General features: G+C 45.7%; 1 pseudogene; it reads left to right on the top strand.

Annotated features, from left to right (window-relative positions):
* Positions 1-18,704: 18,704 nt before the first annotated feature.
* Positions 18,705-18,823, top strand: LOC115787523 (uncharacterized; annotated as a pseudogene).
* Positions 18,824-23,752: the final 4,929 nt, after the last annotated feature.

Here is a 23,752-nt window from a genome sequence, read left to right as displayed (position 1 = left end):
GACTGTTTAAAATTCAGTTCTGAAACACCCAAAACCTTCAGGCCTCGCCTCTGAGTCTGGAAATGCAAATCAAATTCCTCCTTGTTTGTTTTCAGTATTTAACTTTGAGTAAAAAGTCAGTTTAAAAAATAAGACTTAAGTTTCTTGTTATTTATTTCAACGCAGCCTACACTGAGATGTTTTCAAAATGGAAACTGCACAGCAAAGTAAAACACACATAAAAGAAAAAAAAGGATCAGCATAAAAGAAAAATAATCACATTGAATTCAAAGTTTAAAGAAATAATTAGTAATGTGGCCTTTGTATTCTGTGTAGTTATACAAAAGAATATTGTGGGACAATACAACAACATAGATAAATATTCTGCAATTAAAAAAAGCATTCAGAAATGTATTGACCTTTTTTACACTCTGTACATAAACTGTGACTAAAATATCAAACTTATTATATACACATCCATGACGATAATAGATCTTAATCCAGCCCGAGGGTCCTGACATCAGTGTAGATGGTCTCTGCAGGTTTTGGATCTCTGTTTCCTAATTTTCTTGTTTTTTTAAAAGTTGGTGCAGAATAAAACAGTGAGTCCTCATCTGTCTGAGGAAGCAGCACATGTTAATATTTAGACAAGCTTGCAGCTACATTTTCTAAATTTTTCTGTGTAATTACCTGTGGACTTTTCTGATCACCAGTGGAAATGCCATTTGTTCCCAGAGCAACTGCAGCTGTATTGTCAGCTTAAAAACAGAGCACTGAAATGAGTTTACTTCTGCCAAGTATTGTTTAGATTATTGTACAGTATGAGCGACTTGGCTTACCATCACAATCCACATATGCTTTTCTCTTTAGCTTCTTGAGTGAATAGATTAGAGAGGCTATAACAATCAGACTTATAGCCAAAGCGGCACATAACAGAAAGAGAATCATATTGTTCTTTGGATCGTTCTTGTTGACTGCTGACACAAAATGAAAAGAAGCAAATAATGAAAGTTAACAATGATTCAAAGTGTGGTCAAAAGTATTTTTAGTTGTTTGATTAGGCATTACAGAATATCAGATGAAAACTATAAAAATCTGATACAGTTACCTTCAGTATCGCTTTTTGGTTTATCTCCAGAAAATGGCTCCACACACGTGGCCACGGCACAGTCGGAGGAGCTGGAGTTTCTGAAGTTGATGCAGAAACATTTCTTTGTTGACAGTCCCTCTGAGTTCTTTTCATATTCATCGCCACCATTTAAGTGAGTATGATCAAACCTGGGGTGAGATTTATGTGATTTAGCATTGAAACAAACCATGCTGTCCACTGCAGGACATGTTTTCTTGTGGAAGTCACGGAGGACTGAACACTGCTGATTCACTGTGTGTTCCTGATGGACAGGATCGGATGGAGGAGCTATAGTGAACGCCGGTTGTCGTCCTGAGAAAAACATCAATTATTTATATTAAATGACAAATTAAATAATAATTTCATACTTTTTTTTAACATAATTTTAATAAGTGTGTATATATGCATGAAGAAATTAAGCTATGTAAATTCAGAAATTTTTAAGTAATATAAAAAGTATTTTTTTATGTACTCACCTTCAACTTTCAGGAATGTTCCTTTCAAAAATTCTAAGTCTTCTCCTGTTTTCATACAGAAATAAGCTCCTGTGTCACTTTGCTGTGTTTTTGTAATATACAGAGCAAATGTTTCAGGCTCTGTTGCAGTCCTTATGCGCTGATCAAAACTTTGAAAACTGAATGATTTTCCTAAGATTTTAGGAAATTTTCCAGAAACAACCTTCATCCAAAAGAAGGTTCCCACAGACCTGCGGGTGCATGTCAGTTTTATCTTCTCCCCAGCACGAACAGTCTCTGTCTCAAAGATCTGGTCATCTGAGCAACCTTGAAAAAAAATACAAGTCAGTCATGAAAAAAACACAGAATCTGCATGCCCTCTTTTAGATTATCTTAAATTTAAAAACTGTAACATATATTTAAAGTATGACCTCTCTACATATACTTACTCCCAATGCTGAGCATCAGATATGAATAAAATATAATCCTCATTTCTGGGGTTTCCTGTTGGTACTGCTGTAATAAAAACCTGCTTAAACAATTTGTCTACATGTAATCACGTGAAGTGGGCGGACACTATTTTAGAGGAATCTGATTGGCTTCTCTTTAGGTTAGTATTCCACTGCATTACCGAAGTGGAAACAGTATGCACCATCTTTCCAACCTAAGCATATGAAACAAAACCAATTATATGCCCTGTCATCACCTATTTGATTCTTGTTGTGTGTTTCTCGATGTGAAGCTTACAGATAGAAAACGCATCATGAATTTAGATTGTATCTGCTGAAATGAAATGTACGAAGCAATTTTCATAACTTTTTATTGCTCTAAACATCAAACTAAAACTTCAACAGTTGTGATCTGATTGGTTTTGTTCAAATGTTGTAGGTAGGTATCTGCTCATTATTAACATCCCTGGCCACAGTTCACCTATCTCCCCATGTTTGTTCTGTTTGTCTTCTTGGATGGGTGTTCTGTCAACTGTAATTTCCCCATTGTGGGATCAATAAAGTATCATCATCGTCGTCGTCATAAACTGGGTCGATACTGCAGTATGGCGGGCAAAACAAGGATCCAAACATAGGACTCCAGGAAAGCATGAACTCAGAAATACACAGCTTTATTGCTGATTGCACATCAGGTACAAGAGAATCAGGAAAGCTAAAGAGCAAAACTGAATATAAAGCACACAATTCAAAGGACTATCAAAGTAAAACAGATAGTAGACACAAAAACAAACTGCAGACTTCACACAACACAAGGAGGCAGGCACACTGAGGGACTACAGCACCTACACTAGAGGAACAAAAATACAACATATCCAGACACAAGAGGAGTGAACACCAACAGATGACATAAACTACAGTATAAGGAACAGAGCTGAGAACTAAATCTACTTAACAGGAGAATAAACAAGAAACAATGAAAATGACTCATCATCTTTATTGCCTTGTCTGACATGGACTGCTTTGAAAATGTCAAAATCCCTCCAATTTCATAACCAATCAAATTTCTTGGAGACAAGATTCACAATGCTTCTGTCGCTATCGTGTCCCGTGTGTTGGGTGTCACCCCAGTGGCACTGAGGGCCATTTGTTGCTGTCGTTTGTTGCTCCCAGTGTGTTGAGCCCATAATGTGTAAGGACGTAATGCTTAATTGCAGCGGACTGCTGCTGCTCACTTACTTGGATGCAAGAAGTCTTGTGTGGAGCTATTTCAGCTCCACAAATAGCCAAGACGCGATCTGTGATGTTTGTGGGAAATGAGTAATAAATGAGGCTGCTACCTCAATGTACTTCTGAGTTTAAAATAAATAGATCAAAGTGATGTCTTGTGTTCTTTATGAAGCCAAGATTTGAATTACACCACTTTTAAGTGAATAATCAGGCACCATCTTATCTCAAAGACCTCATAGTATCATATCACCCCAATAGAGCACTTCGCTCTCAGACTGCTGGCTTACTTGTGGTTCCTCGGATACTTAAGAGTAGAATGGGAGGCAGAGCCTTCAGCTTTCAGGCGCCTCTTCTGTGGAACCAGCTTCCAGCTTGGATTCGGGAGACAGACACCCTCTCTATTTTTAAGATTAGGCTTAAAACTTTCCTTTATGATAAAGCTTATAGTTAGGGCTGGATCAGGTGACCCTGAACCATCCCTTAGTTATGCTGCTATAGGCCTAGTCTGCTGGGGGGTTCCCATAATGCACTGTTTCTTCTCATTCACCTTATTTACTTTGTTTATACTCCACTCTGCATTTAATCATTAATTGTTATTAATCTCTGGCTCTCTTCCACAGCATGTCTTTCTCTCCCCTCAGCCCAACCAGTCGCGGCAGATGACTGCCCCTCCCTGAGCCTGGTTCTGCTGGAGGTTTCTTCCTGTTAAAAGGGAGTTTTTCCTTCCCACTGTTGCCAAGTGCTGCTCATAGGGGGTCGTTTTGACTGTTGGGTTTTCTCTGTATTAATGTAGGGTCTTTACCCACAATACAAAGCGCCTTGAGGCGACTGTTTGTTGTGATTTGGCGCTATATAAATAAAATTGAATTGAATTGAATAAATACTCAGCAGAAGAAAAGGTTTACAATTAACTTTTTTTCCTACTTGCTAGATACTTTGGTTTTTATACCATTAGCCCTTAAAATGAGTAGCTCATATGTATAACATGCAAAATAATGTGTCTGCAAATCACTTAATGATAGAACCATCCTTGCAGTGCAGTTAACTGTTTTCTGATGTAGGGTGTCTTGCCAAGGGAAACTGCATAAATTATTTGGTTTGTGTAGTGGTTTATTGATTTGCCTGTTGTGTAGGCAAATGAGGACGTGACAGAAAATCCCTTTTGTGTTTACATCAGGAAGGGCTTTCAGGGTCAAATCTCTGTCAAATCAAACATGCAGAGGCTGTGGTATGCTCCTGTGAATAAGGCAGTACATGTGAATATGTGACTAGCCTTTGGTCATGAGTGACTGCCAAAAACACAATTCACAGTCCTTTGTTGGAGAAAAAAAAAGATGCAGTGTAGAAACAATTCTGTCTGCTGGGTGTACATGTAATAGATTCACACCTGAAAATATACTGAAGGATAGGCACGGAATGTGTGAAATGTAGCTTGAAACCCAAAAATAAATATTCCTTTTTTTCTTAAGTTCTTTGTCTGTCTTTGCATAATCTGCCTTCTCTTAGGCTCCGTTTACATGACAGCATTTCCACTGAAAACGCTGTCGTTTTGCTGTTTTCGTTTTCAAAAAATAGGGATTTCTGTTTACATGAAAGCGCAAGATGCTGAAAACGCTGCAGTTCCTATTGCCAGTTGGCGGTGTGGATATAGGAGCTGCAACCATAGTGCGCATGTGCCAGTGCACCCCATTTCAAAAGGTATTGTTTTCACACTGTTCTCGTGTAAACAGGAGGCCGAAACGCATCAAAACTTAGCCATTTTCATCTGAAAACTCTCTTCCCATGTAAATGGGGCCTTAGTGTGCAACACATTGTTTGCACGGAAAGACAAGCACAGTTCACAATGCACAAACACAAACAATGCATGGAAACTTAAGCATTTCTGTGGCTGGGCCTTCAAATAAAGGTGTGAATACAAAGTTGCTTTTTTTCCGTTAATCTCAGGAAGCTGGTCTTGCAGTACTATTTTAGCTATTTGAAAAGGCAAGTGAAATGATACTTTATAACTTTTACATGTAATATGTATAACAGAACAGCTTACAAGAGCAGCAAAGAGGTACAACAGGAAAGGATACACACTCACATACTCATTCACACAGTGAGAGTTTTTAATCACACTTTTCTGTGGTTTTTCATAGCTGCTGATAGATACAGTGGTGTGAAAAAGTGTTTGCCCCCTGCCTCATTTCCTGTTTTTTTGCATGTTTGTCACACTTAAGTGTTTCGGAACATCAAACCAATTTAAACAATAGTCAAGGACAACACACGTAAACACAAAATGCAAGTTGTAAATGAAGGTGTTTATTAGTAAAGGTGAAATAAAATCCAAACCATCATGGCCCTGTGTGAAAAAGTGATTGCCCCCCTTGTTAAAACATACTATAACTGTGGTTTTTCACACCTGAGTTCAATTTCCCTAGCCACACCTAGGCCTGATTATTGCCACACCTGTTCCCAATCAAGACATCACTTAAATAGGAGCTGCCTGACACAGTAAGGTCCACCAGAAGATCCTTGAAAGCTACACATCATGCCGAGATCCAAAGAAATTCAGGAGCAATTGAGAAAGAAAGTAATTGAGATCTATCAGTCTGGAAAGGGTTATAAAGCCATTTCCAAAGCTTTGGGAATCCAGCAAACCACAGTGAGAGCCATTATCCACAAATGGCGAAGACATGGAGCAGTGGTGAACCTTCCCAGGAGTGGCCGGCCGCCCAAAATTACCCCAAGGGCGCAGCGACGACTCATCCAAGAGGTCACAAAAGACCCCACAACAACGTCCAAAGAACTGCAGGCCTCACTTGCCTCAGTTAAGGTCAGCGTTCATGCCTCCACCATCAGAAAAAGACTGAGCAAAAATGGCCTGCATGGCAGAGTTCCAAGAAGAAAACCACTGCTGAGCAAAAGAAACATTAAAGCTCATCTCAATTTTTCCAAAACGCATCTTGATGATCCCCAAGACTTTTGGGACAACATTCTGTGGACTGATGAGACAAAAGTGGAACTCTTTGGAAGGTGTGTGTCCCATTACATCTGGCGTAAAAGGAACACTGCATTTCAGAAAAAGAACATTATACCAACAGTAAAATATGGTGGTGGTAGTGTGATGGTCTGGGGCTGTTTTGCTGCGTCAGGACCTGGAAGACTTGCTGTGATAAATGGAACTATGAATTCTGCTGTCTACCAAGAGATCCTGAGGGAGAATGTCAGACCATCTGTTCGTGTACTCAAGCTTAAATGTACTTGGGTTCTGCAGCAGGACAATATCCTAAACACACCAGCAAGTCCACCACTGAATGGCTGAAGAAAAACAAAATGAAGACTTTGGAGTGGCCTAGCCAAAGTCCTGACCTGAATCCTATTGAGATGTTGTGGTATGACCTTAAAAAGGCCGTTCATGCTCGAAAACCCTCTAATGTAACTGAATTAGGACAATTCTGCAAAGATGAGTGGGCCAAAATTCCTCCAGAACGCTGTAAAAGCCTCATTGCAAGTTATCGCAGACGCTTGGTTGCAGTTGTTGCTGCTAAGGGTGGCCCAACCAGTTATTAGGTTTAGGGGGCAATCACTTTTTCACACAGGGCCATGATGGTTTGGATTTTTTTTCACCTTTACTAATAAACACCTTCATTTACAACTTGCATTTTGTGTTTACTTGTGTTGTCCTTGACTATTGTTTAAATTGGTTTGATGTTCCGAAACACTTAAGTGTGACAAACATGCAAAAAAACAGGAAATGAGGCAGGGGGCAAACACTTTTTCACACCACTGTAGAAGAAAGGAGGTGGTAGTCATGTTGCTCTCTGTCCTCTGTGGTCTTTGATGTTTGCCAGATTACTGGCTATAGGTTTGGAGCCTTGGTAAACTGTGCTCAGCAGTAAGGGTTGTAGATGCTTGTGGTTTAAGAGCACAAAAAATAATATTTCCCCTTTGAATTGCAAGAAAATAAAACTAAATCAGCTAAAAGTAGCCCGGCAGAGCCTTGTAACTCTTCTGTCACTTCATAGCCTGTTGAAATTCACCTCGTGGTCTATTCTGAGTAAAGAGCTTCAGTGGTTGGTCAAAGGGCGGAGAAGTGGCCCACCACAACCAAGTTGTCTGCCAGAGTAGCTGCTGTATGGAGCTTTGTTTGTTGTTCTCATGATAGAAATGCAGAGGGCCTTTAGAAGGTGCTGTGTGATCAGAAAGAAATAAACAAGAGATTGTTTTAACAACATAAAATGCTATCATCTATGGCTATCTGTAGTTGTAGAAATCTGTGGTGGACAAGCAATTTAGCAAAAGCAGTACTTGTCTGCAGGTTTCTGTCTCTCTTAGATTTTTGGTCTACTTTTAGACCTGCCAAGAAGCCAAAGATAAAAAAGTTTCTGATTTTTTTTTTACAGCAGAAATTTAGACTGGTTAAAAACAAACAACATTAATGGTTTATCTTGGAATATCAGTAAGTTTAGCAATGCTTCCCCTGTGCATTTTATGCTATGACAAAGCATGTACAAAGTAGTCTATCAAGATTTATGCACTAAGATTTATTAAGATTTGTTCTTCTTGATTTTTGTCAGGAAATAACTGGTCATGCCAAGTAACATGGCTGAATCCAAAGTATGATAAGTCTGTTGTGGTTATGTGTTTAGTACCATTTTTGTACAAGACACTTGTCTTTTGTGTGAAAAATGACAATTTGAAGATGCAGCCTTTGTAGTATGAAATCATATTGACTTCTTTCTTCATCCATGGAAGCATGGGAAAAAAGCTCATGGAAAGACTCTGAGTGGGCAAATGGCGTTGGGGTAGATATTTTTCATTTGGACTTAAACACACCAGGAATGCTAACTTAGAAAAGCCAGAGCATTGCCTGACCCTGAATGGAAGACCAGGTGAGGGGTATGCCCTTTTCCGTCTGAATGGGTTACTTTTTGAAAACAAAAATGGTAAAATGACACCGTTCCCACTGAAAACGTGCTTGTGTAAACGGGACCTGAAATACAGAAAGGCATTGTCAAGGTTTACATTTTAGTAGCACCAGTGGAGCTGTGACAGACCTTGTGGCAATTCCTGGCCATAATAACACTATGAGATACTTTAAATCCCTCACATATGATGGGGGTGTACTTCCCACACAACTTGCACTACCCACGCCCCTGTGTAGCCTTTTTTTGGCCAGATGCCCCTTTGACAGTGGCAACGTCACATTCGTACTTGTGTACTTGAAAAATTTTTACTTGACAAGTTCGAACTTCTCCTTCCCCACCAGAGAGGTGACATTCCATGTCCCAATAGCCAGTTTCGATAGCTGGGGATCGGTCCGCCAGGGCCTCCGCCCTCGGCCACCGCCCGACACACACTGCACCCGACCCCTACGGCACCTCCTGCGGGTGGTGGGCCGGCAGGAGGGCGGGCCCATGTAACCTCTTCGGGCTGCGCCCGGCCAAGCACCACGGGCTAATACCTGGCCACCAGACGCTCTCCCTCGAGCTCCCTCCCCAGGCCTGGCTCCAGGGTGGGGCCCCGGTAACCCTATCCCGGGCAGGGTAAACTGTTCCCTTGTTTTTTCACTCATAAGGGTCTTCTGAACCGCTCGAAGCGATTCTGGCAAACCGTCAGGCGAGTCAGGAGGGGAAAGCAGTGCTTCACTCACACTGTTTATAGTGCGGGGGGGGTGCTGCTGACTTCAACTGAGGCTATCGTTGGACGGTGGAAGGAATACTTCGAGGACCTTCTGAATCCCACTGACACGCCTTCTGTAGTGGAAGCAGAGTCTGGGGATGAGGGGGATGACTTGACCATCACTGGGGGTGAGGTCACTGAGGTAGTTAAACAACTCCTTGGTGGCAGGGCCCCTGGGGTGGACGAGATTCGCCCTGAGTCCCTGAAGGCTCTGGATGTTGTAGGGCTGTCTTGGTTGACACGCCTCTGCAACATCGCGTGGAGATCTGGGGCAGTGCCATTGGATTGCCAGACCGGGGTGGTGGTCCCCATCTTTAAGAAGGGAGACCGGAGGGTGTGCTCCAACTTTCGGGGGATCACACTACTCAGCCTCCCCGGTAAGGTCTATGCCAGGGTGCTGGAAAGGAGGGTGCGTCCGTTAGTCGAACCTTGGATTCAGGAGGAACAATGCGGTTTTCGTCCTGGTCGTGGAACGCTGGACCAGCTCTTTATCCTCTCAGGGATATTCGAGTGTGCGTGGGAGTTTGCCCAACCAGTCTACATGTGCTTTGTGGACTTGGAGAAGGCATTCGACCGTGTTCCTCGGGGTGTTCTTTGGGAGGTTCTGCGGGAGTATGGGGTGTCTGGCCCATTGTTGCGGGCCATTCAGTCCTTGTACAACCACAGTGAGAGCTTGGTCCGTATAGCCGGTAATAAGTCGGATTTGTTTCCTGTGGGTGTTGGACTCCTTCAGGGCTGCCCTTTGTCACCGATTCTGTTCATAATTTTTATGGACAGAATTTCTAGGCGTAGCCAGGTGGCGGAAGGCTTCTTCCTTGGTGGCCTCAGAGTCTCATCTCTGCTTTTTGCAGATGATGCGGTTCTGTTGGCTTCATCAGGGGGGGCCTCCAGCTCGCAGTGGAACGGTTCGCAGCCGAGTGTGAAGCGGCTGGCATGAGAATCAGCACCTCTAAGTCTGAGGCCATGGTCCTCAGCCGGAAAAGGGTGGAGTGCCATCTCCGGCTCAGGAACGAGTTCTTGCCTCAAGTGGAGGAGTTTAAGTATCTCGGGGTCTTGTTCACGAGTGATGGGAGAAGGGAACGGGAGATCGACAGGCGGATCGGGGCTGCTTCTGCAGTGATGCGGACGCTGCACCGGTCCGTCGTGGTGAAGAGGGAGCTTAGCGTAAAAGCGAAGCTCTCGATTTACCGGTCGATCTACGTTCCTACCCTCACCTATGGTCACGAGCTTTGGGTAGTGACCGAAAGAATAAGATCGCGAATACAAGCGGCAGAAATGAGTTTCCTTCGAAGGGTGGCTGGCCTCTCCCTTAGAGATAAGGTGAGGAGTGCGGCCATCCGGGAGGGGCTCAGAGTAGAGCCGCTGCTCCTCCACATCGAAAGGAGCCAGTTGAGGTGGCTCGGGCATCTGATTAGGATGCCTCCTGGCCGCCTCCTGGGTGAGGTGTTCCGGGCATGTCCCACCGGGAAGAGGCCCCGTGGTAGACCCAGGACACGCTGGAGAGATTATGTATCTCGGCTGGCCTGGGAACGCCTTGGGGTCCCTCCGGATGAGCTGGAGGAGGTGGCTGGGGAGAGGGAAGCCTGGGCTTCTCTGCTTAGGCTTCTGCCCCCGCGACCCGGCCCTGGATAAGCGGAAGAAAATGGATGGATGGATGGAAGTTCGAACTTCCCAAGTTCAGAGGATAATTTTTCAATTGGAACACCAGCGTACTTGATGAAGTCACAGGCCAGCCTGCCCACAACCAGTGGACGTAGCCAGTTCAATCATTTATTTTTTAAAATTTTCATTTGTGTTTTCACTGAAAAATATACTAATTAAAATATTTTATAATTTCTTTACATTTACTAGAGCAATAGTGATGGGTCGGTCATGAACGCTCTAAGAGCTGTCTCTTTGAAGGTGACGACGGGAGCCGGCTCTTGATTGTGAGCTTTTTTTTTTTTTTTTTTGTGGAAGCCGCACATGAATTGTTAAGATGGGTGGCAGCATCTGTGCATCTACACTGAGCGGGAGGGGAGTTGCCACAGACACACCTCGCAGTGAGTACACAAACACCAGAGAGCAAGGTGTGTGCCTATATAAAAGACTATTGATGGGAAATAATTGCGGGTCTAGTTTGTGGTGGAGATCGGTTTGTTGAATGAATAAGAGATATTAGGAAAAGAGGAGAATGGAGTGGGTGGTTGCTGCCAGTATGCTTTAACTGCAAGCCAAGGAGGAAGCAGCACAACTAAGGAGTTAGATCTGGGAAAGAAGAGCAAGGGTGAAGATGAGGGAGAGGGGATGTGCACTGATGGCTTCCCTTCTTGGTTTGGTACAATGGACTGTATTTTTTTTCTTGCGCTTTAAATTCAAGCTATAGAGAAAAGGTTGTATCTAATGAATTCGAAAGCACAGTGTTTAACTCCAGTTTCAGTTTACATTCATTATAACTAAATAGTTTTTCCTCATTCATGTTAATTTTAATAAGCTCACACAAAGGACATTTTATGTTAATGGTTACAATAATACACATTTAAGATAGCCAACAAAATGTATATTTTCTTAAATCAAGTTTTACACAAAATCTATTTGGTATCTCAAAAAAACTAAGCATACCAATTAAGTGAATATGCAATAAATATTTTAAAGATCAATTCATATTAATGTGTCTAAATAATTTACAAGGGTTTTATTTTTGATTTTAAACAACAACGCCTGGCAAAAACATATGCACAAGTAAACATCAACGTGTCCATCCTTTCAATGTTCTTTGCTGGAATTGATCTCAAACCAGCCTTTAGACTGTAAAGAAACAGCATCAACATACTTCTGCAAATGCTGCCCCGGGAAAAACAACATTGTTGGAGTCATGTGATGGAGGTGCTTGAAACCATTTACTGGCCAGCCTGTGCAGCCTCCTTATATGGCAACAGCAGACTATACCAGTAGCCAGTGTGGAGGGTTGCCCACAATGTTGTTGGAGAAATGATGACCATAATTCACAGAGTAAATAATTTCCCTAAAATTGAGGACATGGAGAAGGTTGGGGCAGGCTTTGCACGCCTTGCTGGCCATGAGGCAGTCCAACACACTGGAGTTGCAATTGATGGATACCATATCTGCATTCTTTCACCTGGAGAACCACAGAAAAAATCTGGAAACTTTTCTCCTATATAATACTGCAGGGCATCTGTGATGCCAGAGGTGGATTTCTGGATGTTTACATTGGCAATTCTAGATCTGTGCATGATGCGCTTGTCCTTCAGTCCTCACCAGTATACAAACAAGCCCTGTATCCACCAGCAGGCTTTTTCCTCTTGAAAGATGGCAGATATCCATGCCTGCAGCATCCAGTCTCATTAATGACCCCATATTGTCAGCCTGTAGCAAGTAAGAACAAAATTTTCTTCTCATTACACCTGCAAATTGTCATGATCCTGGGCCGTTGGCCCAGTGTGCCTTATGTTCTTGAGTTTTGTTTAGTTATGAATTAGGATCTTGTTTTTTCATTGTTTTCTGTTTAGTTATCTGTGTTAGTTCCTGTTTCTTCATGTTGTCTTTCTTGTGGTCTGTGTTCACGTGTTTTTGTCATTTGTAGGTTTCCTTTGTGTGCCAATCTTCCGTGTTGTTTTGTCTGTGTATACCTTGTTTGGTCACTTCCTGTTTTATTTTGACAGTCTTGTGTTCCCTGTACTTTGTGTTTAATTTTGCTTCCCCTGTGTTATTAGTTTAATTTGTTCCACCTGCTGTGCCCTGCTGTTTCCTCTTGCCCTGATTACCTGATGTGTATTTAAGCCCTCAGTTTTCTTCTGTTCCTTGTTGCGTTGTTGTCAATGTTCCCAGTTGTGTGTCTTTCAGTCCATGGTTCCTTAATTTTTGTTCTGGCTGCTGTCCTGCTCAGTTTATTTGTACCAGTTGTTTTACTTTTCTATAAACCTCATTTATGTTCAGCTTATGTTTCTGAGTCCTGCATTTGGGGTCCAGCTTTGCCTGCCTGTCACAGTAACCATGACACAAACACAGGAAAATGTTACATTAGTTACTGTGAACCATTTTGTCATATTTTAGAAGAACAATAAAAGTTATTTGCTGTCAAGGCGATGGTGTGGTTCACTTTGTCTGTTTGTAAAAATAATATTACTGTTATTTAGCTACAACCCAACATAGCAACAATATGCATGTTCTTTCTTTACAGTATCTATTACATGAACACCCAATGAACATGGGTGAGAAATTGCACTTCACACCCAACATAGGATTATTATGGTAATTGTTGCAGGAAGTCCAGGAACGGCAGGGTTTTGGTAATATGTTGTTTCCAAAGACACATTCGGTGTTAAAGGGTGAAGTAATAATTACTGCCACCTTAAAAGTCTCTGGTACATAGTCTATTAAAAAAGATAAATTGAGCATATTTAAGATTGAAGCATTAATTTAAGCAGTCTTGCAGAAATGAGGTCTTATAGACACACTGATCGCTTGGAGGAAATAACTATTAAAGTTGGCTCATAACGCTCAATCAGAGAGTCTAATATCAGTAGTATTGAAAGTAGCTGAACGTAAAGATATATCCTTGAGATGGTTATGAAAAACATTCTCTAATGCCTAAAATTTTATTTGTGAAGAAATTCATTCTGTTGAGTACTCAGCTCAACAGAGCTCTGATTATGTGTCTGCCTGGCGATATGCTGAAAAGAAACCTGGGCCTCTTCTTATTTTCTTCAATCAGTGGTGAATAGCATGATGAAGGGCTTTTTTTTTTTTTCAATCTTAAGAGTAACAAACTCTTTGTTGGCAGCTTGTTTCTGCCACTAAAAAAAGCAGCCAGTGCATGCGCTCTCAGAATGGGGTAGCGACAGTATCAGTGAGCTAGCAGTTTCTAGCAAACATGTTTGTCGGCATCTTTTTGACTATAAATGGTCAAAATTTCTTCTAGCAAAAAACAGCTGCATACAAGGTAAGGAATCAATGTTTCATGTCAATCTGTTGGACAGCTGATTCCTTCAGCTTCTTGCTTCCGTTTAACAAGGAAATGATATGTATCACAGAGCTTCTTGATTGGCAGTTGAAATTTTGAGAGATGTAAGTCAAAATTTTGACCTACTTCAAGTTACGGAAGGTTACTTTTTTTTTTTTTTTTTTTTTTTTTTTTTTTTAGTGGCAGAAACAAGCTTACCCAGGCAAAATGAAGATGAAGATCTTCTAAATTAGAGAGATGCCATTTCCTCTCAGCTTTGAGCTCCGCTTTTGTGAATTATACCAGGAAGTCGAGCAGTTCTGATTTGATGCTTTCTTTTCAGTGTTGCCAACTTAGCGACTTTGTTGCTAGATTTAGTGACTTTTCAGATCCCCCCCAGCAACTATTTTTTCAAAAAGTGACCAGTGACAAATTTAGCAACTTTTTCCAGTGGCATCAGAGATTTTTGGAGAGTTTTGAAGATAGACTGGAAACATGAGTCGTATGCAGTGAAGATGTAAAATTATTGATGAAAAAATTTACCTTTCTGGGCATACAGTTGCGCACTGTTGTACAAAGGGGTATTAGGGCCACATTGCGGAAAAAAAATTTAAATTGCACATTTTGAGAATAAAGTCAAAATTTCAAGAAAAAAGTTGAATTATTATTTTGAGATTAAAGTCTACTTTTCAAGTCAAATAATGGCCATGGCTGCTATACCCTCTATAAAATGACTTGGGCTGATCAAACAACTTGTCCTATTGTGTCTTGAGATTCAACATATCCCTCTGTACTGCACGAAGGTGCAGTCATCGATATCCTTGCATCTGACCATTACCAATTTGTGTGGTTTTTCCGTCTGAGCCGATGCAGCTTTCTGCACCATCTATTTAATGTCCTCATACTTATCACCACATCGTGTTTATATACGAGAAATAATTTCCTTGTTACTGTAACTGATTCTAAAGTAGTTTCACTAACTCATAATACTAGACATTATGGAGGACATAACAGATGTGGAGTGGCAGTTGTTTGACTTGAAACAACTTTAAGCTGCACATTTTGACTTTTTTCTCAAAAGTATAAAATACTATTTCGACTTTTTCTCAAACGCATTTCAATTTTAATTATTTTATGAATAATCCTTCGTAGTGTTGGCCCACGGCACTGAAGAAGATAATAATGGAGGAATTATAACCTTTAACTTCCAGAAATATATCTACTGTAATGATATTTATTCCCCACTGTTGTGTAATCCATTATTGTAAATTTAAATGCTAAGAAATTATTAAATGGGATAGACTTTCAGGGAATACAGTTAAATCTTCAACTTCTCTACCATATGTCAGGAAAAGATGGGCTTGTTTACATTTTGAGAGAAGTCAGTTCAGTCTAATAATGGATTAAATGCAGTGTTGAAGCTGTCATGTTCATTATCTACATGGAGGTTAAAATCACCCACAACAATTATTTTATATGAATTTAGCACTAAATTTGATATAAAGTCTGAGAAATCAGATAAGAACCCTTAAGTAAGGGCCTGGTGGATGATAGATAACACATAAGCCCACAGGTTTAAGGCCTTTACACACCGGACGCGGTAAATGTGCGATTGTTCTAGGCAGTAAAAATATTTTTCAGACTCACCTGTACTTAAGCCGTTCACACACATTTCACAGAATGAATTTTTAATTTCCCTTTTACATATTCATGATGCCTTATAATCTTGCTTGATGTTTTTATTTTATTCTTGTTCATTAATCAGCCATTTAAAATGTTTTTTTTATGTTCATAGATATAAAAAAATATAACACTGTAAATAAAATACACTGACAAATACCATTTAGTTTAATTTATTAGTAAAACTCATATATTAAACACTAACATACTAACTTTCTGAACAGTTTAAATCAATTTGTAGAACAACTTATTTTGGTATTAGTCTTTCCAAAATATTGAACAGTCTGTCCATCCTTTCCCTGCTCTCCTGTACCCTCCTCTCCTCAGCTTCTCTTTGCTGGACGTCCTCTTTAATTAACGCCAACAGCTCTTCATCTCTGTCCCTCCGTCTTTGATGAGATCTTTGGAACAATGAGGTCCTAAGACCTCATCCATATGGACAAACCAGGGCCAATTAGCAGCAGTGGGCTTCCCACTGACTCCCTCTCCTGACCCTTTTATACTTGCAATCCTAAAGGCAGAGGAAATCAAAAATGGCAGTTGACAAAATGAGCAACAAAGAAAATTTTATTAAATTTAATGCTTGTGCCATTGAAAATTATGTACATACTTTTGTTTTTTTTTGTTTTTTTTTAAGTTGTCTGACTTTTTTTTGCCTGCAAGGGGGTGACCTTCCTCTACAGGCCCATCTTCAGAAGAATTGTCCTAATGACATACAGAAAATAAGAGAAGAAGGAAAACCACAGCAAATATGTTAATCCCTGGATGCAAACTTAGGAAAACTTGAAAGGTTTCACAGCAGGACACAGCACCCCACAGGAACAACATGGGTGCTCTATATGTTTTTTTAAGATTATTTGTTGACAGGACTATTAAAAAAGTAACAATACTACTATCATGATATCATAGGTTCTGTACAGGACGGGGGGTTTATGAAGCTGGACAAATACTGGCTTGACAGAATCTTGGTTTTGTACGTCCAAACCATGGTCACCGAATTCTTGGCCCCGGTGAAGAGGTAATCATTGTCACCTCTCATTTTTATAAACTGGGCTGTCTGCTCCTTGGTCCCTAAAACAAAAAGGCACATCAGAGTAACATGTCTTGCTGATTACCACCAAAAATTGTGTAATTAGCAAAAATCTAAATTAGCCATGTATTCTTCCTGATTTTCAGGTTCATTTGCATGGGGGGTAAGGGGGGCACAGTTACAACAGTCTCAGTTGTGAGGCCTTCTCCTCAACCCTTTCCTCCAGTTGGCAGAGCTCTTCTTTTTAGTTTTCTACGAAGTGTGCCGGACTTTGTGATAAGTTCAGCCATTTTGGACCCGGCCCTTCCCTCAGCCTGCTCAGCCAACTTGTCGGCATCATTTTCAAGTGACTCACAGACACTGCTTAGTACCCAACACTGGGTTCTGAGGTCCAACAGCTCCTCCTCTTCTGCCTTCCGCTTCAGAGCATGTGCTGCACTTTCATTTTTTTCTTTCATTCTCCAGGTGCAGTCTGTACTGAGATCTTGCAGATGCAGCAGAGGCACTTTTAAAACACCCCCACAACTGCTGATCCAGTCACAGACTAATCGCAGTGATTCTTCCTGGAGGTTACAGGTTTCCACCTCATTGTTGATTTTAAATCCTTGTTACGTCCCGCGGGCCTAGGGGACAAGGAAGCAACATACGATCTGGAAATGATCCAAAGAAAACCAGAATCGTTCGTAAAACAAATAATGTTTATTTAAAAGAAAAGCCAAAAACAGCCACAACACAAAACAATCCCCAAACCGAAGATGAAAAACCTATAAAGGGGAAAAACACAAAATCTCCATACGGGAGATGCCACTTATCTTGTTAGGGGACAAAAGAAAAAGAAATACGTTGAGCACACTGGCACTGGCAGCCAAAGCAACCACACCCAAACCTCCAGAACCCCGGAGCACATCGGTGGTCAACCCACCGACAAAACTACTCTCCATACTACAGCTGCTCAAACCACCAACACCACCGACTGCTTCACCACCACTATCTCCTCTCTCCGGCGCCGCCTCCTTTTATCCTGCAGCCCTGATTAGGAGGAGACGCACCTGCAGAGGAGAGAGAGAGAGAGAGAGAGAGAGAGAGACAAAACAGCATGTAGCCGTAACAATCCTCTTTCAACAGTGGCTTTGCACCTCGCCGCATGGGAAACTTTTGGCTATGTCGGAGTCTGTCAATATGTTTTGGAATAGCTTCCCGATGCCGCCATTCGAGGAGTACGAGTGATGTTGGCTGCAGTATTCAGGCACCAGAGAACCTCAGCTCTGAGCATTGATGTTGGTGTCAGGAGGGTCTGCTGCCTGTCTGCTGCACCCATCACATTGCTGGTAATACTGGTTTGCTGCTGAGGTGTGAAGGCAATACTTGTTCTTGTAGCTGACCTTGAGGTTGCAGTGCTTTGTGTAGCACCAAAAAACGTAATAGGGATCTGCTCCTCGCGTGCGTGAATCTGCTGCTGGTGAATGGTGGATGCTTGGTGTGATTTGATCGCCGTCACACCGTTCCAGGTCAAATTTTATATTTTTTCTGCACACTTTACAAAACGCCACTCGATCATTCCCCATAACCGGCTTAAGCCAGTCTTTGAATGCTGAGCCATCGAGCCAAAGTAGTGAAAACTTACATTTTCCCATGACAAGGTGCAAAATGACTCACTAGTCTAAACATATTAGGAGATCGCAACACCACGCATGCGCACAGCAGATCGGACAGCAGAACCAATCGAGTCTATCAACGTCAGCTCAGGTCCAGCTGAGTAGTTATATTTTTATGCAGATTTTATAGTTAAATGAATTTAAAACAAAAAGTCTGCATCAATGGAAAAGTCAAAATATATTGAAGGGATGATGAAAAATTTACTACCAAGTCAAATTCTGTTTGTTACCTTTTACTACCTTTTTAATAGCCTTGATTTGAGCTCATTTGATTTACTACCTTTTACTACCCTGCTGAAACCCTGTATCAGTGCGTTGGGCTGACACTTTACATATGGCTTCTGAAGCTGCCGAAGGTTTTGGTGTACCAGTTCATTCTTCTGTGTTCCGTATCCTTAGGTCATGGCCAGAGACCAGTTCCTCATTATTGCATGCATACGAGTGACCCTGCAGGAAATGCTCTCATTGACAGCAGAAACGGCATGGATGATTATCCGTACGGCCATACCACCCTGAACCCACCCGATCTCCTCTGGTCTCAGAAGCTACGCAGGGCCGGGCCTGGTTAGTACTTGTACGGGAGACCACCTAGGAATACCAGGTGCTGTAAGCTTTTGAGGTGGCTGTAGCTCAGGAGGTAGAGCAGGTCACCTACTGATCGGGAAGGTTGGCAGTTCGATTCCTGGCTACTCCATGCCAGTGTATCCTCGGGCAAGATACTTAACCCCAAGTTGCTCTCCGACGCACGCGTTGGAGTATGGATGTGTGTGAATGTTAGATAATAAAAGCGCTTAGCTTAGTTAATCATGGAAGTGTCATGGATCAGCTGTGTGGCAGGAAAGAAGGGGACCCCAAGGCAGACGAGGTAAATGGAAAAGACAGTCTTTAATTGGCAAAGTGCAGGACGGAACCAGGAACAAAACCAGAACTCAAAACCAGGACAAAAATGAACCACAGAGGAACACAGCAGGGGAGCGAACGACGACGACGCGACAAGGACAAAGTGAAAACACCGACAATATAAACACAGCAGGTAATGGGCAAATGGGAAACAGCTGGGAGGGAAACACAGCAAGCACAATTAAACCAAAAGCGCACGGACAAAAGACCTACCAAAATAAAACAGGAAAGAACCTAACAGAGTACACACTGGCTGAACACCTGGGAATACAGACACCGAAGGATAACCGACACCAGCACAACAGAGCACAAGGGAACAGAAACAGTGAAACCATAATAAAACAGAACTAAATCACCGGAACATAGAATACTGGGCCACCGGCCCCGGACCATGACAGTACCCCCCCCTTAAGGGCCGGCTCCCGACGGCCAAAACCAGAAAACAAAACCAGACAAGGGCGGGAGGCGGGGGACCAGGAAGGAGGGCCCGAAACAAAAACAGACAGGGAGCAAACAAAGTCAGGAACAAACCCAAAAACACAAGGAAGCACTGGAGCAAGGGTAGAGCACAAGGGCAACAAACAATAAGCACAAGGAACCGAACAAAGAAAAGCAATGGCACAAGCTGAATACAGTCCAAAAACCAGAGCAAAAACACGGGGATGAGAAAACAAAAAAAAACAACCGGATGAAACAAAAAGCGACGGCACAAGGCCGGAGAGCTCCAATGTCCAAAACAGGGGGTCGAAACAAGGAACAGTCCAGGAGCTATGACAAAACAAAAACAGCAGGGGAAAAAACAGTCCACAGTTCAGGGGAGTCAGTGGGAAATCCAAAACAAAAAACACACAGTTCAGGAGGCCGCAGAGGCCAAGGGGCCACAAAGCAAAGTCCCAACGAGGGAGGCCGACCGCGCTCCCAGCGGCGGCGGCGACGAGGACGAGAAGGAATCACTGGAGGCCGACCGCGCTCCCAGCGGCGGCGGCGACGACGAGGGGGAGTCACTGGAGGCCGACCGCGCTCCCAGCGGCGGCGGCGACGACGACGACGAGGAGGAGTCACTGGAGGCCGACCGCGCTCCCAGCGGCGGCGGCGACGGGGAGCAGGCACCGGAGGCTGACCGTGCTTCCAGCGGCGGCGGCGGAGACGAGGAGAAGACACTGGAGGCCGACCGCGCGGCATGCGGCGGCGACGAGGAGGGGTCACTGGAGGCCGACCGCGCTCCCAGCGGCGGCGGCGACGAGGAGGGGTCACTGGAGGCCGACCGCGGGGCATGCGGCGGCGGAGAAGGGCAACCCCGGGCTCTGGTGGGGAACCCTCGGGTGACGCGGAGCGCTCGGACTGAGCAGAGACCCCCACCGGCTCGGACTGAGCGGGACCCCCTGGCTCGGAGCGCTCGGACTGAGCGGAGACCCCCATCGGCTCGGACTGAGCGGGACCCTCGTGCGCGGAGCGCTCGGACTGAGCGGAGACCCCCATCGGCTCGGACTGAGCGGGACCCTCTGGCGCGGAGCGCTCGGACTGAGCGGGACCCCCTGGCTCGGACTGAGCGGAGACCCCCATCGGCTCGGACTGAGCGGGACCCTCTGGCGCGGAGCGCTCGGACTGAGCGGAGACCCCCATCGGCTCGGACTGAGCGGGACCCTCTGGCGCGGAGCGCTCGGACTGAGCGGGACCCTCTGGCGCGGAGCGCTCGGACTGAGCGGAGACCCCCATCGGCTCGGACTGAGCGGGACCCTCTGGCGCGGAGCGCTCGGACTGAGCGGAGACCCCCATCGGCTCGGAGTGAGCTGAGCCCATGGGCTGAACGGGGCCTACATAGTGAGGCACCGGATGCGTAGGCTGGGACCGCGGAACAGGGCACACTGCTGCTTTATTGAGCAGGGGCTGCTCGGGGAATAGCCGAGGTGCAGGGGACTGCGTGGAAGCAGGCCGGGAGACGACTGGCTGCGTGGAAGCAGGCCGGGAGACGACTGGCTGCGTGGAAGCAGGCCGGGAGACGACTGGCTGCGTGGAAGCAGGCCGGGAGCCAGAGAGAGCGGGCTGTGAGCTAGGGAGATCTGGCTGCGTGGAAACAGACCGAGAGCTAGGGAGATCTGGCTGCGTGGAAACAGACCGAGAGCTAGCTGACACTGGGGCCTGAGAGGGAGCTGACACTACTGGAGCTACAGAAGGAGCAGGAGCTGAGGGAACTGGGACCAAAACCGAAGGAACTAAGACAGGGGCTGAGGGAGCTGACTGAGAGGGCACTGAAACAGCTGACACTGGGGACCGAGGAAGAGCGACTGGAGCTAGAGCTGACTGAGGGCGAGGGGGAGCGACTGGAGCTAGAGCTGACTGAGGGCGAGGGGGAGCGACTGGATCTAGAGCTGACTGAGGGCGAGGGGGAGCGACTGGAGCTAGAGCTGACTGAGGGCGAGGGGGAGCGACTGGAGCTAGAGCTGACTGAGGGCGAGGGAGAGCGACTGGAGCTAGAGCTGACTGAGGGCGAGGGAGAGCTGCTGGCTGCATGGGAGCAGACTGAGGGAGAGCCGACTGCGTGGAGACTGACTGAGAGCTAGAGAGAGCCGACTGCGTGGAGACTGACTGAGAGCTAGGAAGAGCTGAGGCTGAGGGAGCTGATGCGGGGAGAGCTACAGAGGCTGACTGAGACTGGGAGGTGGCTGGAGCGACAGCTGACTGAGACTGGGAGGTGGCTGGAGCGACAGCTGACTGAGACTGGGAGGTGGCTGGAGCTACAGCTGACTGAGACTGGGAGGTGGCTGGAGCTACAGCTGACTGAGACTGGGAGGTGGCTGGAGCTACAGCTGACTGAGAGACAGGCTGAAGAGGCACTGTGGACGACACTAAAAACTGCTGTGAAGGCTTGGACCTGGCTGCCCCCACCCGCGGAACAGGAACGGGTGCAGAGGTCAGCCCGTCCGTGGCTGCCCCCACCCGCGAAACAGGAACGGGTGCAGAGGTCAGCCCGTCCGTGGCTGCCCCCACCCGCGGAACAGGAACGGGTGCAGAGGTCAGCCCGTCCGTGGCTGCCCCCCCCCGCGAAACAGGAACGGGTGCAGAGGTCAGCCCGTCCGTGGCTGCCCCCACCCGCGGAACAGGAACGGGTGCAGAGGTCAGCCCGTCCGTGGCTGCCCCCACCCGCGGAACAGGAACGGGTGCAGAGGTCAGCCCGTCCGTGGCTGCCCCCACCCGCGGAACAGGAACGGGTGCAGAGGTCAGCCCGTCCGTGGCTGCCCCCACCCGCGGAACAGGAACGGGTGCAGAGGTCAGCCCGTCCGTGGCTGCCCCCACCCGCGGAACAGGAACGGGTGCAGAGGTCAGCCCGTCCGTGGCTGCCCCCACCCGCGGAACAGGAACGGGTGCAGAGGTCAGCCCGTCCGTGGCTGCCCCCCCCCGCGAAACAGGAACGGGTGCAGAGGTCAGCCCGTCCGTGGCTGCCCCCCCCCGCGAAACAGGAACGGGTGCAGAGGTCAGCCCGTCCGTGGCTGCCCCCACCCGCGGAACAGGTACGGGTGCAGAGGTCAGCCCGTCCGTGGCTGCCCCCACCCGCGAAACAGGAACGAAGCCATCAGTCTTTGAACCCCCAGTTCTTTCTGTGGCTAATTTCTTAGGAGCCAGTTCAGGGGTGTCAGAATGACAGACCTCTATGACAAAGGCCCTAACTAGGGCAGGAAGAGAGTCCAAAAGCCAGGGATGTACTGACAACAGATTACGTAGCCTCTGCACTATAGCTTCCTTTTGCCTTTCACAATGAAGTTCAAGCCACAGATCACACAGCTTATAAACAAAGTTACACACATCCGACCGGGAGCCCTCAGCAGGGAAACCGTTCTTTGTAGACAAACACGAAACGTCTTTATCCTTGGCTGTCAGTGAAACAGGGAATTTGGGGCTGGGTTTTACAGCCTGCTCAAAAAACACATGTCCTTTAGCGGCTCCTTTGTTCAGCCCAATGTCAAGGAACTCAGTCTTTACATTAACAGGCATGGCAACAGAGTTACTCACGGAACCTGGTGACTGAGTATGAAGCGGCGACGGCTGTGTGGAATCTGGAGGCTGTGGTGACCGTCTCCGCGGCGTTATCCCGCTCTGCTCCCGCAGCGATTCTCTACGATGCTGTCGGGAGCTTGGCCTTCCTCCCTCAGCAGCAGGCAGCGGTGAAGCAGAAGTGCTGGGAGGCCAGGGACCCCTGTGTCCCAGGAATCGGAAAAATGACTCCTCCGGAGTCATTCCGGGCGGCGGCTCCGGCGAAAAGTCTCTTTGCTTCCTCCGGGATCTCGTCCTCCGTGGCTGCGGCATGGAAAACCGCGGCGTCATACCGCACGGCTCCGGGGACGAATCATGCAGCTGCTGCCAGGGATTCCCCTTCCGCCATGGCTGCGGCGCCCGCTGAGGAGGGGAGGGACCAGTGAGCGGAGTGACAGGTGAGCGAGCGGCAGGAGACAAAAAAATTCCGCCAGTGCGGATAACTCGTGGCTTAGGAGGAGGAGGTGAGTGGCGTCGCCGGGGACCGTTCCAAAAAGCAGGTCCCCCCAGCGCCAGGCGAGTGCCACTGTAGGGGTCGGAGTCTGCGGGGTCCATTCGTGGTCGCGTCGTACTGTCATGGATCAGCTGTGTGGCAGGAAAGAAGGGGACCCCA

Source organism: Archocentrus centrarchus, chromosome 10 (assembly GCF_007364275.1).
Source record: "Archocentrus centrarchus isolate MPI-CPG fArcCen1 chromosome 10, fArcCen1, whole genome shotgun sequence".
Classification (NCBI taxonomy): Eukaryota; Metazoa; Chordata; class Actinopteri; order Cichliformes; family Cichlidae; genus Archocentrus; species Archocentrus centrarchus.
Note: the sequence above shows the minus strand (reverse complement) of the source record. Positions and strands in the feature narration are given on the sequence as shown.